This window comes from Colletes latitarsis, chromosome 9 (genome assembly GCF_051014445.1).
Source record: "Colletes latitarsis isolate SP2378_abdomen chromosome 9, iyColLati1, whole genome shotgun sequence".
NCBI lineage: Eukaryota > Metazoa > Arthropoda > Insecta > Hymenoptera > Colletidae > Colletes > Colletes latitarsis.
Genome location: NC_135142.1, coordinates 31,872,025 through 31,887,978, shown reverse-complemented (window position 1 = coordinate 31,887,978; position 15,954 = coordinate 31,872,025). Strand labels below are relative to the sequence as shown.

At 47.1% G+C, this 15,954-nt stretch overlaps 1 protein-coding gene across 14 annotated transcripts in view; it reads right to left on the bottom strand.

The window, feature by feature from the left end:
- Positions 1 to 15,954, bottom strand: part of LOC143345635 (protein turtle) — a 93,304-nt gene that overhangs the window by 36,820 nt on the left and 40,530 nt on the right. The window lies entirely within an intron of this gene.

The following is a 15,954-nucleotide window of genomic DNA, read 5'->3' as shown; positions in this document are numbered from 1 at the left end:
TGATCAGAATCTCGATGGTACGTTCGCGACGTAAATATATTGGGGATGTAGAATTTATGCAAACTTTCGTTAGTAACACCAAACTATTACAAGAGTGCAAACGACTACTTAAATCAATACTATATTCGCTAAAATTACTCTTAGAAACCTAATCCCATATGACACTGCATTTTCCAGAAACGAAACTATGAGGAATTGGCTTCGAAATAATGAAAGATATTATTTATTATTTACATCGCGAAACGTTCTCGAGATCTCGAGGCAGAGTTCCGGGCATTCGCGAGACAGAACACGACGAAAACTCGCGTTTCCCGCGATCAAAGGATAAAAATACCAAGTCCAAGACTCGCTCGCACCAGCTGCCGGGATAATGAAAATGACAAATGACGAGACAAGGGATGCAGCGTGTGTGAAGAGCGGGAACGATCTACGAGCGGCCGCGACTCGCCCGTCGTTTTGGCCAGGTGGGCAAAGGTGTCTCTCGCGTACGGCAGAACCTAACGAGCACACGCGATCTCTGATCCAACGACGTCGCCGTAGGAGGGATCCTCTGAAACTTTCATGCTCGTTACGTTCGCCCGGACGGGAGGACACCCCGCGACAACTGTCGTTTTCCATGCAAGACTCTGCTACGGCGAACAAAGGAGTCCGATGAAATAGTAATCCCCGGGTACGTGCGTGGGCGAAGGAGAGCGCTGCTTTCAGGGGGGGAGGGGAAGGAAAATTCAGGGGGAAAAGAGTACACGACAAGTCTCATGCCATGCGTGCGAAACGTGCCATGCAGAGGGGATCGTCGATCGTCTATACACGAATTTAGAAAATGGGCCTTCGGACAGCTCCTTTTTTTTGCGATTCTTTCAACGTTTCCCCATCTTAAGTCCTTGGCAATATTATTCCAGCGATTGGAAAATTTGTGCCAATTGCTTGGAGTACCAAAGAAAGTGAACTAAACAAATTCTAGAGATTAATTTCTAATTGATCAGAGGCTACGACAGCTTTCGAGAGTTTGTAAGACGCAACCATCGTCCCCTGTTTTTGAACGTTAGGTAGAACGATGGAAAAATACAAATTGGCGTTTACACGTTCGTTATCGGGGATCGATGATCGTCGTATAGCGGGTGGCAGAGACTGACACAGATAGGAGTGCTAGAGGCATCCGTGCAACGGGGTCGATGCATTCGACGAGAACGGAAAAGCTTCCTCGATCGGTCTCAGGTTATTGTTTCCGTGCGTTTCGAGCGAGATGGAGTAGTAAAACGGTTGCTTTACGAACGCCTCGTTGATTCGCTGTTCCTGGAAATTACGAAGCCAGTCGAACGGTGGCCGGGCGCGTGCACCGAACCGAGTTCCTCGAGCACGTGCATTAAAATGGCCGACGCTCGACGCATGTACAGAAACGGGCGCCTGGGTAATCGTCCGCGTTAACCCTTCGACGCGTGCACGATTTATAGAATTCTAGCCCCCTAGCTACGCTAACGACCGTTCTGACTCGTTTCTGTAATCCTTTCGGTACCATTTCGAACGTGAACGTAGAAACAATCGATATTTTTGTAGATTCGATACGATTATTATATGTACTCTTCGAACGAGAAATAGTTCCCGTTCTCGTCGAGCGATACTTATCGGAATTTGCCACTGGTGGCGAGAAATCGTTCGCAGAAACGACGATCTGGCCGTTCTACTGTCGTACGAAGAAGCGAAAAAAAGAGGAACGGTGAGAACAGAAGGAAAAAGAACAAGTCGAAGGAGCAAGGAAACTCTGTGAGGGAAACGTGTCGTGACGATCGTACGTTGGCCATTGACTGCCCCAGTTGACGGTTTCTATTTCGAGCTGGCCTACTTGCGGCGACGAACGGCGTCGTCGCCGGCCGGCGTCGCAGTCGTCGGCGCTCGCAAACCGCGAACCGCAACGATTTCAATATTATTCTACCTCGGAGTCCGCGGGGGACTCGTTCGATATCGCGCTCCCTCGCTAACGTCCCGCGGAATAAACAATGAGCGAGCGCGTTCCCGCGTCCCGATGTCTCGAGAAAAAAACAATTGGTCCTGCCTTCCACTCTAAAAACTCCTTTGGCCGCGCGCGCGGTTCGCTCAGCCGCGACGGGGGGATGAAATTGAATGCCGCGCGGAGTTCTTCGCATGCAACGCTTCCGGTTTCCCGCTCGTTCCGCGTTCGACGGAACAAAAGAGGGTGCGGAACGCGACACGCATCGGTGCTCGACCGCCGTTATTTTATCGAACATTTTCTACTTTCCTGCCCCCCCCCCAGGTGCTCCCACGTCGTTCCATTTCTTGCGAATAAATTAATTTTAATCGAATTGCTCAGCCTTGATCCTTAAAATTGAATTTACTTTTCTTACTTTTTGTTCTATATACTTTGTAATTTTTACGTTTTGGATGGTCTATGAAATTATTCGTAACGGGGTATTATCTAGTTAACTAAATAACTATGTGTATTTGATTTAAGTTTTTATCATCACAGATGTATATCGTATGTATGTCGTGGGTTTCTACTCCCAAATAAATATTATATAACATGAAAAGAAATCCCTAAGTCCCCCAAGAACAGGTGCATTTTAAAATAAAGAGAATAGCGTATGATAAGGTGAAAAGAGGAAGCGAACGATCTGCGATCGAGAGTGTAGACGCGATAAAAATTTCGGGGTTGGAGAGAGGCGTCGCGACGAGGGTGTTGCGAGGGAGAATGCACGAAACTAGGATAAATTACTGGTCTGAATGGCACTTTCGAGGAGAGTAGGCCGAGCCCAGCTATTTTCTCACCGTACCCCGGCGCAACTCTGGGTTTTTTTCGATCTACGAACTCCGGAGACGAAAGATGGGAAAGAGGAAAAACAAGCTTTCCCTCCTGCTAGGATACGAGCCTGAGCGGAACAAGTCGTGCTCTCTCGCGCGAACGCTCCGCCGTTTATACCTACGCCGCCCATGTAGGTCAGGTGACTGTTTTATTTTCTCAGTCCATGAGTTCTTTTGTCTCGCCACGTTCTATTAGGTTGGCGCGTAAGCGAAATGCCGTTTTTATAACGTTTGAATCCCGTCCCACGACGATGTAAGTTTAACGACGTTTCGTCGTTAATTGTCGCGCTCGTCCCATTAAGGGGAGACATTTTTTTAACACCTACGCGCTTGGTGCTTTCGCCATTTCTCTTTTCCGTGCAACCACTTATCCGTGATAGTTATTACAGAACCGAATACAAGACTAAACTCGAAATATTTCTCAAAAAATCACATCTAGAATTACATTATCTCTGTGATATTCAGTGACAAAGGAATAAAGGCGTTCGCAAAATAGAGCGGCAAAGACCAGAGTCCCTGGGATGGACCCGTCACCGTCGACGGTGGTTCGCGTTAACCCCAGAGATCCACCCTCGAGTTTCGCAGCCCCCCTAGAGGGTGGAGGAACCTTTCGTCGAGGAACTTGTCAACGAGAGACGAGGGTCTCGTTTTCAGCGATCCTCTTCGAAGAATGAATCTCGATGATTCATGTCGTGGCTCCCTGGCAAAGAGGACGACACGAGCCGAGGAAATAAAACGGCGTTTGGAAGATACCCAGGAGCCTCCTCTAGGGAGGAACGAATCGCTTTCCATACGCGCGAGTTCGCCCTGAGAACGATGGAGCGGATGCAAGGAACGGAAGCCGCATGCGGCACGTGTTGCGGAAATTTTGATAATTCATCGCCCTGGCGAGCAGAACGTCCCTTCGTCCCCGGTTCTTTCGCCGGGAGATGAAGGTTCATATATTTAAAGGGGCTCTCTCGTGTCCTCCGGAGATCGAGCGGAACTCCTAGCTAACCGAAACGGGTAAAATGTTAACGAGGCGAGAGCCAGCGATGGCGACGAGCGCGCCTCGAGCACGATCAAACGTGACTCGTTGGCGATTCATTCCTATTTTAGGGTCAGAGAATATAATTATAGAGTATTCGTTCAGTCTCATGATTTTTACACTAAAACCGATTTAAATGAACAATCATTAGAAAGTCTAAAATTATCCTTCCAACGTATTGTAAATTAATTTATTTTGTTAAATTTTTAAGCGATAATGTTTGACTATCATGGTCCTGCCAATGATATTAATCGATCACGTGTTTTGGAACGTTAGGTAGAACGATGAAAAAATATAAATTGTGTATTTTATATCCACGTAATTATAACCTGCTTAAATTTATTTATAATGGCTAGGAGATATCGATCGCGCGGCGACTCGAAATAACGCGGCCGCGAGCTGCTCTCGATCGCGTCGAATTTAAGTATAAATTGCTTCTGGCCGTCGGGATCGCTACGGCGTTAATATTAATCGGGCGGTTCGAGGGCGAGATCTCGCCGTCGGAAAATCGAGAACGTTGCAACTTCCGGGCGCCGTTCGATATTTACCCCGTACGCTTTGTTTCAACGTCCTGACATTCAAAAGTTTTCGCCCGGCCTGTTCGCGGCGGAGTCGCGGGGTCTGTGTTCCGCGTGGAAATTCATTAACGTGGCCATTCCACCCCTGCCCTCTGAAGGAGGAGGAGGCGGCGGAGTTCTTTCGAGAATCGTCGGAGCAAAGCCGATGGAGTTCGCTCGGAAGCGAGAAGAAAGAGCAGGGAAATTGTTCCGGCGCTGGTTCGCGAAACTTTCTATTTACGCGGCAACTTCTCTGCCCGTTTCCCTGACAGCGGTAAATCGATATCGTTCTTTTAACTCTTTGCTGTACGACGGATCGCGTGACTATCTGGGAGAACGTTCGTTCGAATCGCGAGCATTCGCCATCTTGAAAAATATATTTTCGTGTTGGATAATCGCTGCTGACCGCCAATTTTTTATTTTTAATTTATCGAATACCGTGCATAGACTGTTGGAGAAAGCTGAGAGGCTTTCTTTGCCGGAGTGCGTTCAGATAATTCTCGCCAGCTCTTCGTGGAAGCCGGGTTACAGTCTAATTAAACGACGGAATTTCGTGAAACTCTCTTGGTTAACGCCGCAACTTCGTCGATTCCGCGAGAACTTATTACGAGGACACAGCTCTCGCGGGAGAACAATTAACGCAACGACACAGGGAGGAACTAATACGCCAAGTACCTCGGAAAGGGTTTGCAATACAAGGAGGATCAGTGTTGTGAAACGACGACAACGGGAGAGCCAAGTTTCTCGATGAATTTCATTGCACCCACGCTTCGCGAACTCGACTTGTCCTTATCGTCGGGTTAATGGTTTCATACGTTTCTTCGGATAATTCACTGGCACGGTTGGTAATCGCGCTTGAACAGCAGTATAAATAATAACATTCGAAGCTTGTCTAATGGGAATATTCGTAAAATATATCAGTAATGAATTATTCGAACAGTTCTACTGGAAGCCTTCAGTCTGACTTCGCGTCGACCATTTCTACTTGCGCGCCACCTCAAACGACACTGGTTAAACAGAAATATTGAAGTATCAATAATCGAATAGTAACTAAGAACGATATTCAAGGCGAATAACAATCTAAAATTATTATAATATCGACGATCTTTGAGTGTGAATAATAATTTCTACTCTGGAGCCTCGAGTTTGACTAAACGTCGACCCATTCTACTGGCCAGATGTCGAAATCAGGCGAGGATTGCTGTCGCTATGATCGTTCGAATGGATCGCGTTTCGTCTCGATTTCGAGCGGAAGCATCGATGAAACAGGTTTCGCGGGTCAGGTCCCACTAATTATCTCGTTAGGCGGCCCCCAATCTCGAGGGGCAGCATTAATAGCAACAATGCTGGAAAAGGGAGGACGAAGCCGCCAATTAGCGAACATAACGAGCCGCGAAGCCCTGAACTCGCGATGCAGGCGAAACAGAAACGACCAGAACGCGGGGAGGGGGAGGGACTCCAGGCTGGAATCCGCACGTGGAATCGAGCGTCGAGGTAGGGGTTTAACCCTGACACAGTTGAGTAGTTCAACTCGGCCTCCGTGCGCTCTGCATTATGCATGTAGACCTCCTAACCCCGTACGGTAACACGCCCCTGCGTCGCTGGGAACGATTTAGGGTCGCGGGAGCCAGAGACTCTGACACGTTGCTGGAGAGCATTGTATGTTTAAATAGAAGTTGTCGCGCTGCTAGGCCACCTCTCTGTAGACAACGTTCAACGACAAAGAACCGTGCTGTAAATATTTCGTGGAACCCTCGAGCTGCGCCGTAAATAATCATTTGCATGTTACGCTTGACGCATGCAAGCTTCCAGAAATTATTTCATATTCATGCGCCGAGGCGACGCCTCGACTTCCAAAACCGAAGCAAAGCCTTTAATTAGAATTAGGAATTAGTACTTTCGGTTAATATTTTTACCGATTTCTGGGGCTCGAAACCAGACGAGATTCGAGAATTATAAAATGGCACCGAAAGTCCTCGTTTTCGAGAAAATCTTCAACCGAAATTTTCTAGCCTCCCGAGTTACTTCTATTCGGTAAAAACGAAGAATCGTCGACGTGGAAGCAATTTTCCGCTCCGAATGTACCGCAGCGGCGCCGGAAGTCCCGGATAATTCGCAATTAATAGGGAACGCGAATGTTCGAGGAGCGTCTTTCCGCGCGGAACTTCGAAACGCATAAAAGAAGGACGTCGGTTCTTGTTAATATGCAGATCGGTTCGAGTTCGATCTTCCGCAGGCGGGGAATGTAAATTCGGTTCGGTGCACGGTCAGAGAAGCCTGTTCCGCCGCGGACGCGCGACGAGGAAATCTTGTTACGGCGCAGAGAGGAGTGGTTCGAGGCGGAATTAATTTTATAAGCGACGTAATAAAGTCCCCCCCTCCGGTGCAAGTTATCGAAAGTTGTCCAACGGCGGTACAATTTAAATTTTCTTCGTAATCCGTCGCGAGACGCTGGACCGCTTTGAGATCGCCGGGACGATGGTCCTTGCTCGAACGCGACCGACGGAAGTACGAGATAATCGAAAGTTCGAAACTCCGAAGCAATTAAAGGGAGGGGATCCCCACCGGGGACAGCGAATAATTACGTAATTATTGGAATTTTCTTTTAATGAAAACTTTCGGAAATATATACGTAGATTTTCGCGGACAGGTTTACCGACTTTTAAATTGAATTCTACGAAGCCTGATCTCGTTCGCCGTTCCCAAAAACCGAAGGACATTTTATAGAAATAACCATGAGAGGTAGTTTCTAATTTTTGGTAAAAATAAACGGGGGAAAATATATGTGATTATGCTGTAAAATAAATCCTAGATAAATATGCGTTGGAGATTTTCGAATTGCAAAGGGTCTTAAAAATCAGCGATCGAGGCGTAAAAGCGTCGTGAACGCTCGTAGGTCTGCTGGACGAGATCGATGGTCCCGAGCAACGCGGAATATAAATTCTTACGGCTTGGTTTGGGGAAAAATTCCTCGCGGAGAAGGTTTTGCGGTCGTCGATGCGGCGCTTTGAGAAACGCTGCTGCTCTCTCGCGTTATCGATTGTACGTTAGCCGGTTAACCTGTAGTTGGCTTAAAAATAGGACAGCTTAAAAATAGTAGACCACCCCCGCGCGGGCAGCTTTACATTACATAAACCACGCCGCGGGCCATGTTCAACGAACGTACGTGGAGGGATGTGCTTTGGCACCCGACGTCGCTGGCCCCGAGCTATTCCTCATCTCCATTCCTTCCGTGCACGTAGGGCTGCAGGACATATCCACCCCTTAAGCCACCCTCCTAGCTCGAATGTCCCTGGAACTCGATATCCGGAGCGGTTCTGTCACCGTGCTTTTACCAAACGGTTACGCCCTTTGTTTTCTGGCAAGAATCGCTCGATCTCGAACCAGAGACGCGAAAGATTTAACGGAGCCCATCGATTACTTCCAACGTGTCGTTAGGGCGATGGATCGAGGAGGGGATGAGCTCGAGCCTAATATCGAGCCGGTTCCAATATTCGAGTTCCATGGGGACAATAAATAATGTTTCGATTTTATGAAAAATTTCTTTTCCACGTCGTGTAAAATCTAGTTTCTAAAGCAAGTCCCACACGCTATGAGGCACCCTGTATTTCCCCAAACTTACGAATTTCTCCAGAAACAAAACTCAGAAAGTGTTAGGATGAATAGTAATAACGAAGTAAAATTTCCTCCAGTTCTTGGAGAAAAAACCTAATTACCGACTGGTGCTCGAACGACTTCCACTCGCCCCAATAGCCGGAGTCGCCGGGATTTGCATTTCCTTGTTGTTTACGCTGTCGGAGAGGAGAGGGGGGAGGGGATAATTAACCCCGCGGCGCCGGGACGAAAAAAGGACGCCACAAAGTCGCCGGACCCAGGGTTTTTATTCCTCGTTGCGGACACAACGAGGACGACGCCGAGGGAGCAACGAGGGAAGAAAATATTCGGGACCTCGGATGGGAAACCTGCCAGGTTGCGGGCAACTTTCGCCAAACCTCTACGAAAAGAGGGTGTTCCTCGAGGGGCTGGGCGATGGGACAGGGACCAGGAGTCAGGTTTCCAGGACAGAATGTCTTCCCGAGCGGAAACGCCGAGAGAAATTCAATTGCGAGCGGACAGAGTTCCTCTTTTTATCCGTCGAGGCGCGTACCGGAGTGTCGCGCGACTATGAACCTGCCCAACGTGAGCTCCAGGATTCTCAGGATCTGAGATTTTACCAGATAAAAACGGATCTAGAGACTCGGTGAATTTTTTAGCTGGTCATATCGAGTAAGAAAAGAGATTTAATCGTTTTAGTTCCAGTGCAAAAGTTCTCGTCACCCATATATGGATAACGTGGCAGTCAAAGTGTTGAATAAGTTACGAGTCTCGACATCAATTTTATTTTGTGTATGCGTATTTCTATATTAGATTGTTTATGTATGAGCACTGTTCTCTACCTCGACTGTAAAAATATCATTCGTGTTAATAAATGGAAAAAATAATGGTTCGAGTGAATTTTTGTTTTAAAAGAACTTCGAAATAACTGTTTGTGGCAAGAAGCATGGTGGAAATATTTTCAATTCAACGCTTAACGAGAGACAGCAACGTTGTTTCAGCCCCTTCCCGGCGTCGGTGCAGTGTAAATTCCATTTGCTCGTTGCTCCACGTTTCCCCGAAGTGGACGTCCCTTCGCAGGGAACATTTCCTTTCGGTTCCCCGGCAAAAAGAAAATTTAACGGTGTCAAGTGTTTCGGACCGCGCTGACCATTGCACTTGTCCATTACGTCCGCCACGTTCCATGAATCAACGAACAAATGGGGCGTGTGCTTATACCGGAAGTAATCGAAAGAACGTTACAATTTATCGTTACGCGTTTCAGGGAATTTACCGCCGCCGCGGGGAGATTACTTTGGACATATTTTAGATTAACCCTCGCAATATCGAGCCCTTTTCTGTTACGGGATCCCCGGAGTGGAGGAAATTCCTTTACAATCCCCGAATAAAAACCAATCTTCATGTTTGAAACAGAGTAACTAAAATTTTTAATCATCACTAAGCTCAGTGTTTATTGCAACGAAAGATTCGACTGTCGAGGGACGTTTAAGGGATTAATTTTTCAACTCACTATTTTTTTAGTATCCTCCGGGTATTTGGATTAGGGTGGGCGGGTAAAATGCTCCGTGTGCATAATTATTGCCTCGGGGGTGTGTAGAAATATGATCGAAAGACCATCACTATTGAAAACTTTGGCGATGGTCGCAATGGCCACCATAACGGTCAACGTGTCAGCCCCCAGATCTCCCTACGTGTCCATCCCCTTTCCCAGCCACCCTCTTGCGACTTTGTTTCTTTCATTCCCACTCTGGTCGTTCCGTGTTCGCGCAGTTGACTCCTGTCTCCATTTGTTTCATTAAATTACGCTACACTCTGCGCCGTCCGGCGGTCTCTCCCTCGCGACTGAAACGTCCACCCTTCCCAACGGTCCGTCAACTGGTCATCCCCTTTCCACTCCCCACCCCCAAACGTCTCTCGACCCCTTTGGAAAATAAAAGAGCGCGACGAACAGGAAGAGAAACTCGCCTCGTTACCCGCGCTCTGTTGCACCCCACCCTCGGGCATTAACACATTTTTCCGCGAACGTTTATTTATTTTCTTCGTCCATTCTTCCTCCCCCTCTCGCTTCTTTGGCAATTCCAACGCGCGTGGCCAATCGTTCTTCCGCGTCTGCCTTAATTGGTCGCTCGTCGACCTCGAATTTACGCTGCAACCCCCTCGACCCTTTCCATCAACCTCGACGAGCCGCAAAAATTCCGATTTCAAACTTTCGGGGGCTGCTGTGGTCCTCCAGAGGAGGGAAACTATTTTTTCATTGGCTATAATTCGGCAATATATGGTAGAATAGTAAACACGTCTTAATCAACGCATTAACGACGGGTGATTTTAACGATACAGAATTCCTTCAACAATTCAGGAGTTATATGCGGATAATATTAGAATCTTTTTCTTGTGTTATCGGAGAAATTTTTAGAAAAACACACGCTTGTCGTAAAACGAGAATTCTCGTTTCCCGTTGGTAATGTGTTAACAGATAGCTTGTAGAGTATTTTTAATAAAGTGCAAGTTTACTCTCGAGCAAATATGAGTTTGACTATGTTAACCATACCGAGAAGCAATTCTGCTTCTCTTTGTTTGAATGTGTAGAGTTTTTAATTAAAAAGTTTTTGTTTCACCTGACTCTGCAGTGTGGCTGAAATTCGCGCGATATTTTTCCGAAACGATAAAACCGCGAATCCGACGAGACCAACGCTACCGGATGTAAATCTTCCTAGCGGAAGTTCGCTTTTCGGGTTCACGCGTGAAGTGCAACCCCGATTCGTTCAAACACCCCAATTCGACTCTTTTTGATCGCTCCCCGCCTAAACACGCTCGATGGCGCAAACAGACGCGTACGCAAATTACCCGCGGATAAACATTTGTTTCAACGTGATGGGTACCCGTTCAAGTCGGGGGTGGCACAAGAATATTACTGCAAAACAGAAAACAGTAGAATATACTAAAATTAAGCAAATTTCTACTAAATCGAATCAATGGTACTTGTATGCTTCTGAATAATTTTAAAATCAACTAGAGACATGGGGCAATGATTTATTTTCTTATTTGTTCGTGAATGATCACGGTGTGAATTCGACACACCTTTCCTAAAATAGCAGACTCCCATCGACACCCCGAATTTCCTGTTAATTAACGTTTCAGCGAGCAGTCGCCTCGTACCTCGCAATTCGGAGGCGCATTTCGGGACATTCTAAGACGTTGTCTGGGAAACAAGCTCTGCGTGAGATCGAGTACCCGTTCCCCGTGTTCCCATTAGTCGAAACGAGAATATCATTTAGATAAACGCCGAGCAATTAAACACTGTGACGCTTGTTACGTTACGTCCACTCGAAAGCCTCGATGATTGCTCACGCGTCGAGTTTCTTGTTTTCGAACGCGATGGGAAACGAGGAAATCGGTTCGAGACGATATCTTAACACGTTTTGGGAGACTCTAATGCCTAATGCAAACGGTTTGTTTCCTTGCTAAGTTAAGAATTTTGTCCTTGTTGATTCCAGAGCGTCGAACGATGCGAACTATGGGATATCGGTTGAAAAATAACGTTTAAATTGGATTTAAGGAGGGAGTGGGAGGAACGGATGACGGGGACCTAATGCAGGCCGGAAATAGGTGGAAGAGGCGCGCGAAAAGCGGTCGCGAGCGGCGTCCGCGGCTCGGCTGTGGAAAAAGTCGGACGGGAAGAGAAATTAGTTGTCAGCCGCAGTGGCACGGGGTGAATCGAGGGGCAAGGGAGAAACGGTTCGTAAGCCCCGGGGCTCCCCGCGTGATTTATGCGCGCATAAAAAAGAAAACAGCCCGCCCCCTCCTACGCCCGTGGCCGCTGTCGCGCGGATCGCCTGGAAATGGAAATGGCAACGGCGCATCGTTTCGACGCTCGAGATTTCCGGCTCCGTTCTCGTAGGAAGGAACGATCCTTGGATCTCTTTTCTCGAGTGGCTCGACGCGACGTTGCAATTAATTGCGCTTCTGTCTGGACTTTTCTTAGAAAAATAATTAGATCGTCCTCCAGTTTGTTGCTTCGTTCGTTATTCGCACGTAATAAAAAATATTTAAAATTCTTGTTCGTTTCAGTCTCGCAATGATCGACGTTTATATCGCGTTTTTGTAGCGGCGCCCGCATCAACCTGTATTTTGCAAACGAACAGCGTGTTCTCAAAGCCTTTTGTATTTTGCGTGGGGAAAAATACGCGAACCCGTTTAATTCTCGAAACGAAATTATTTTCGCTCCGGTCAAACGGCGGAGGTCGATTTATTGTTAGGTGGTTGCCGTGATCGATACGAGTCGTGAATTATTCCTCCCCGTGAACGTTTAGATTATAAATAAATCAATTTATGGGTATTTTTACGATTCAGGTATCTGTTTATCGTCTTCGCGCCACTTCAAACTGCTTTACAATGTAGAGTGTACTTGATTTGAACAGATTAATTTTTCAAAAAATCGTGCAAACTCCAAACCAGTCGTTTGCAACCGTCATTCGCGCTTAATTTGTCCCCGGAGTGGCCTCCCGTCACCGTAATCGGCGAACAAAGGCAGCACTTCCGGTGGCGAGGGTCTCCATCAAGAAAAATATCGTCGGTCGGAAGGGTCGCGGAGACGAGCCCGCTAATGATAACCGAACAATGACGCCATTATACTCGCAATCAATTTATATCGACTTGGTCCTCGGACGGAACTGCGATCGCACAGGAAGTCGGTGATCGCGGTTGCGCGCTCGCGAGCGTGGCTGTCGATCGTTATATAAGAGAAACCCGGCGCGCGGAAACGGATGCGATTGTCACTGCGGCAATCACAGTATTGTCCCGCGGAATCGATTGATCGATTAATTAATTACACGACGATGGATACGCAGGTTTGCCGAGTCAATATTGAATTCACGGTTAATGCGTTTCCACCGATCGACGGGGAGCCAGTAATCGTCTCGAAATCCGGTGTAGCTAGGCGCGACGAACTCGCTTCGCGTTTTGTTTGCCGCTGGAAAACTCACGCGCTCGAACCGTCCCGTTGAATTTTACGGAAATCGAGTGTCGAGACCCCAACACTGGTAGCCATAGATCGATAATTAAGATTCTCGATTCTAATTCACGAGTAGATGAAGAAAATCAAACTATTTGATACCACTTCGATCGCGAACACTCGATGTTTAACAAGATATTTAATAATATAGATATTATTTCGTTCACCGGTGCAACGATTACGTAGGCTTATTCTCCATCGAAAACTAAGTCGAAAAGGTGTAATGAAGTTTTTTCATACCAGCCTCCGTTTTCGAGAAAATCGAGTTTGAAAATTCATTTGGGACGTATGACCTCGCGTACGACTAAACTACTGCGTCCGGCTGTTGACGGTGATATCTACTTCCACTGGCATCGATACGATATTATTTCGCTAGAATCCAATCAATTGCAAGATACTAACGTGAATAATACTGCCATCAACATTTCCTAACGCCAATACCAATAGAAACAGTCAATCTCAGTAGTCGAGCTGTAGATATACTCCGACGCGAACACCGGCGAGTATTCACTATCAATTTTCTCGAAAACGAAGCCCCGTACGAAAAAACTTTTCCCTACATTTTCGCTTCCTTTTCCCACGAAGAATAAATCTACCAAAAAAAAAAAAAAAACTCACCAAATTTTTATTTTTTATACGAATTTAATCAAAATTTGTCGCTCGTATTCTAATCCAATTTAATAGAAAACGACGTTGTTTTTTAAAATACTTTTAAATCGTTCGGACACGAAGATTTCGTGCCTTTTTGTGGAAATTCTATCGACGATCGAAGGGTTAGGCCACGAGGCGTATCGGGACGCGTCGCGACGCCTCGTACGTTCGCACGTAACACGTGAATTAGTCCTCAGTAAGCTAGGGGAGTTGGGAGGCATGCAGGTCGCGACTGTCTCGCAACGACAACGAGATAAAGCATCGCCGAGCACAGCTATTATTTTTTAATGGTGCGCCGACGATACGAGAGACCATTCGTCTTGTGGCGTGTTAGGTTCGCGGTCGTGCTCGCGTGCGAGCTCTGGGATCGCCGGCAGGGACCCGTTGATTAAAACTTCCACGCGTGTACGCGCGAGGAGAATTCGCGAGCGTGGGTCAGAGGTCGCGAAGAATCGCGCCGTCGTCCCTTCCGAGGATCCGCGGAGCCGCCGGCGCCCGCGTGTCATGCAAAAAGCACCAGAGGTTAGAGAGACAGAGACGTGATTTTCTGATTTTCCGCCTCCGAGAGGAAGGGGAAGTGCACTACCCCGAAAGTCACCCCCCCACGCGATCGGCGAGCTCGATTCTACAATTTCTGATAAAGACTCGAATTATTTGTCAACGCATTAACGATGGGGCATTTTTATTGAAACTTTCCTACACGAGTGATGTGAAAAATGTACGTTACAATGCGTAGAATAAATGTAAAAATGCACTACTGTCATAAGTATTATCATTATCGGAGATATTAGAAAGTACTAGGGTGAACCTTCTGACGTTGTTAAATTTTACTGGATTTTATCTAACAATAGGTTGAGTATGTAATTTGATTTTTAATTTGGAAGCAACGGATGGACGCCTCTCATTTTCGACTTGGCGAAGAAATTCAATTAAGGAATAAAAGTTTGCGACGAACATTATGGATTCGATGGAGCTCACCGATCGAGAGGACGGTAACGTGTGAACGCTCCTCGGAGCGAGATTTTTCTAGACATTTAGAAACGTTCTTACAGATCTCATAGATTGCCATGGGGAGCGTAGAAGGGAGAGAAAAATTGTTGTCGATCGCTAGGTAGGTTTGACGAACGCGAGACGAGAAACTGGCGTTCCTCTCTCTCGAAACGGTGCAACGAACTCTCCCGCGTGAAAAGGGACCCGATAGGAGGGGGAGGGGAAGGGTACGTGGATCGCAGCGTCGAGAAGAAACGAAGACGGTTTGGGATCGGTGGAAATTTCCATTCGGAATCGCGGTCAGTTGATTCGAACGAAATGGTCTAGCGACGCTGCGAACGTTGCACCCCTCGCTGACGTTTCACCCTCCGTAACCACTGAATATCATCTGGATTTTCGAACAATCTGTATACAATTTGTAATTTTTTACACCAGAGTGGCTACAGTTGGAATAAATCGAAATTTATCGATGGTTCGTATAAATTTGTTTTAAAATCGATACGATTTGGGTTGCAGAGGGTGAACGATGGCGTGACGATGGGTTCAGAGTGTGAATGAGAGAGAAACCGTAGGCGCGAGTGAATCGATCGAATCGGAAGGAAACGTTGCTGGCTGAGAGAACGTGTGATCGGATGACTTCGTTGATCGACGTAGAAAAACGTGCTCTGCCCTCTCCAGTCCGGATCAGATACATACGTATACAAAATAGATATATATATATATATATGTATATCGTGAAAACAACTGTTGTACATAATAGTTACTGTACGCTACGCGAGCGGGAAGCCAACGAAATATGTTAGTCGCTCCGGATGGGAACGAGAGGCGTGTCCCGTTCGCCGCCGATTCCAACCGAAACGAGGATTGTACAAAACGCGAACGAAAAAAAAAATGTAACGTAAAAGCACTGAAGCGTACAAATTGTCGAATAAACAATACGTAAGCCAATTCACAGTATCGTCGACAATCATTGCAATGCTTTAAGAACGTAATGTGTGCCCACGGGGCCCCGCTCGGTCGTCCCCCGTTTGCTTCGCTTCTGGTATCAGCGTGTCTCCGTAGCACTCGCCGCGATAAAACGACGCGATCCCGCGCAGGACGCGCCCACGCGAACGAGTAAACCACCCGACCCGAGGCTACCGCGTCGTTTTAACGATCGAGTATCGCCATCGAGCCCGTTTCGACTCTTCGGGCCTGGCGACCATAAATCCTACGCCGGCGGATTTCACCGCCAGCGACCGGATGACGAGCCCAGCGCACCTGGAGGCCCTACCCTGCCCTCCAAAAGTCTCAGAACAAGCCTTGCTTTC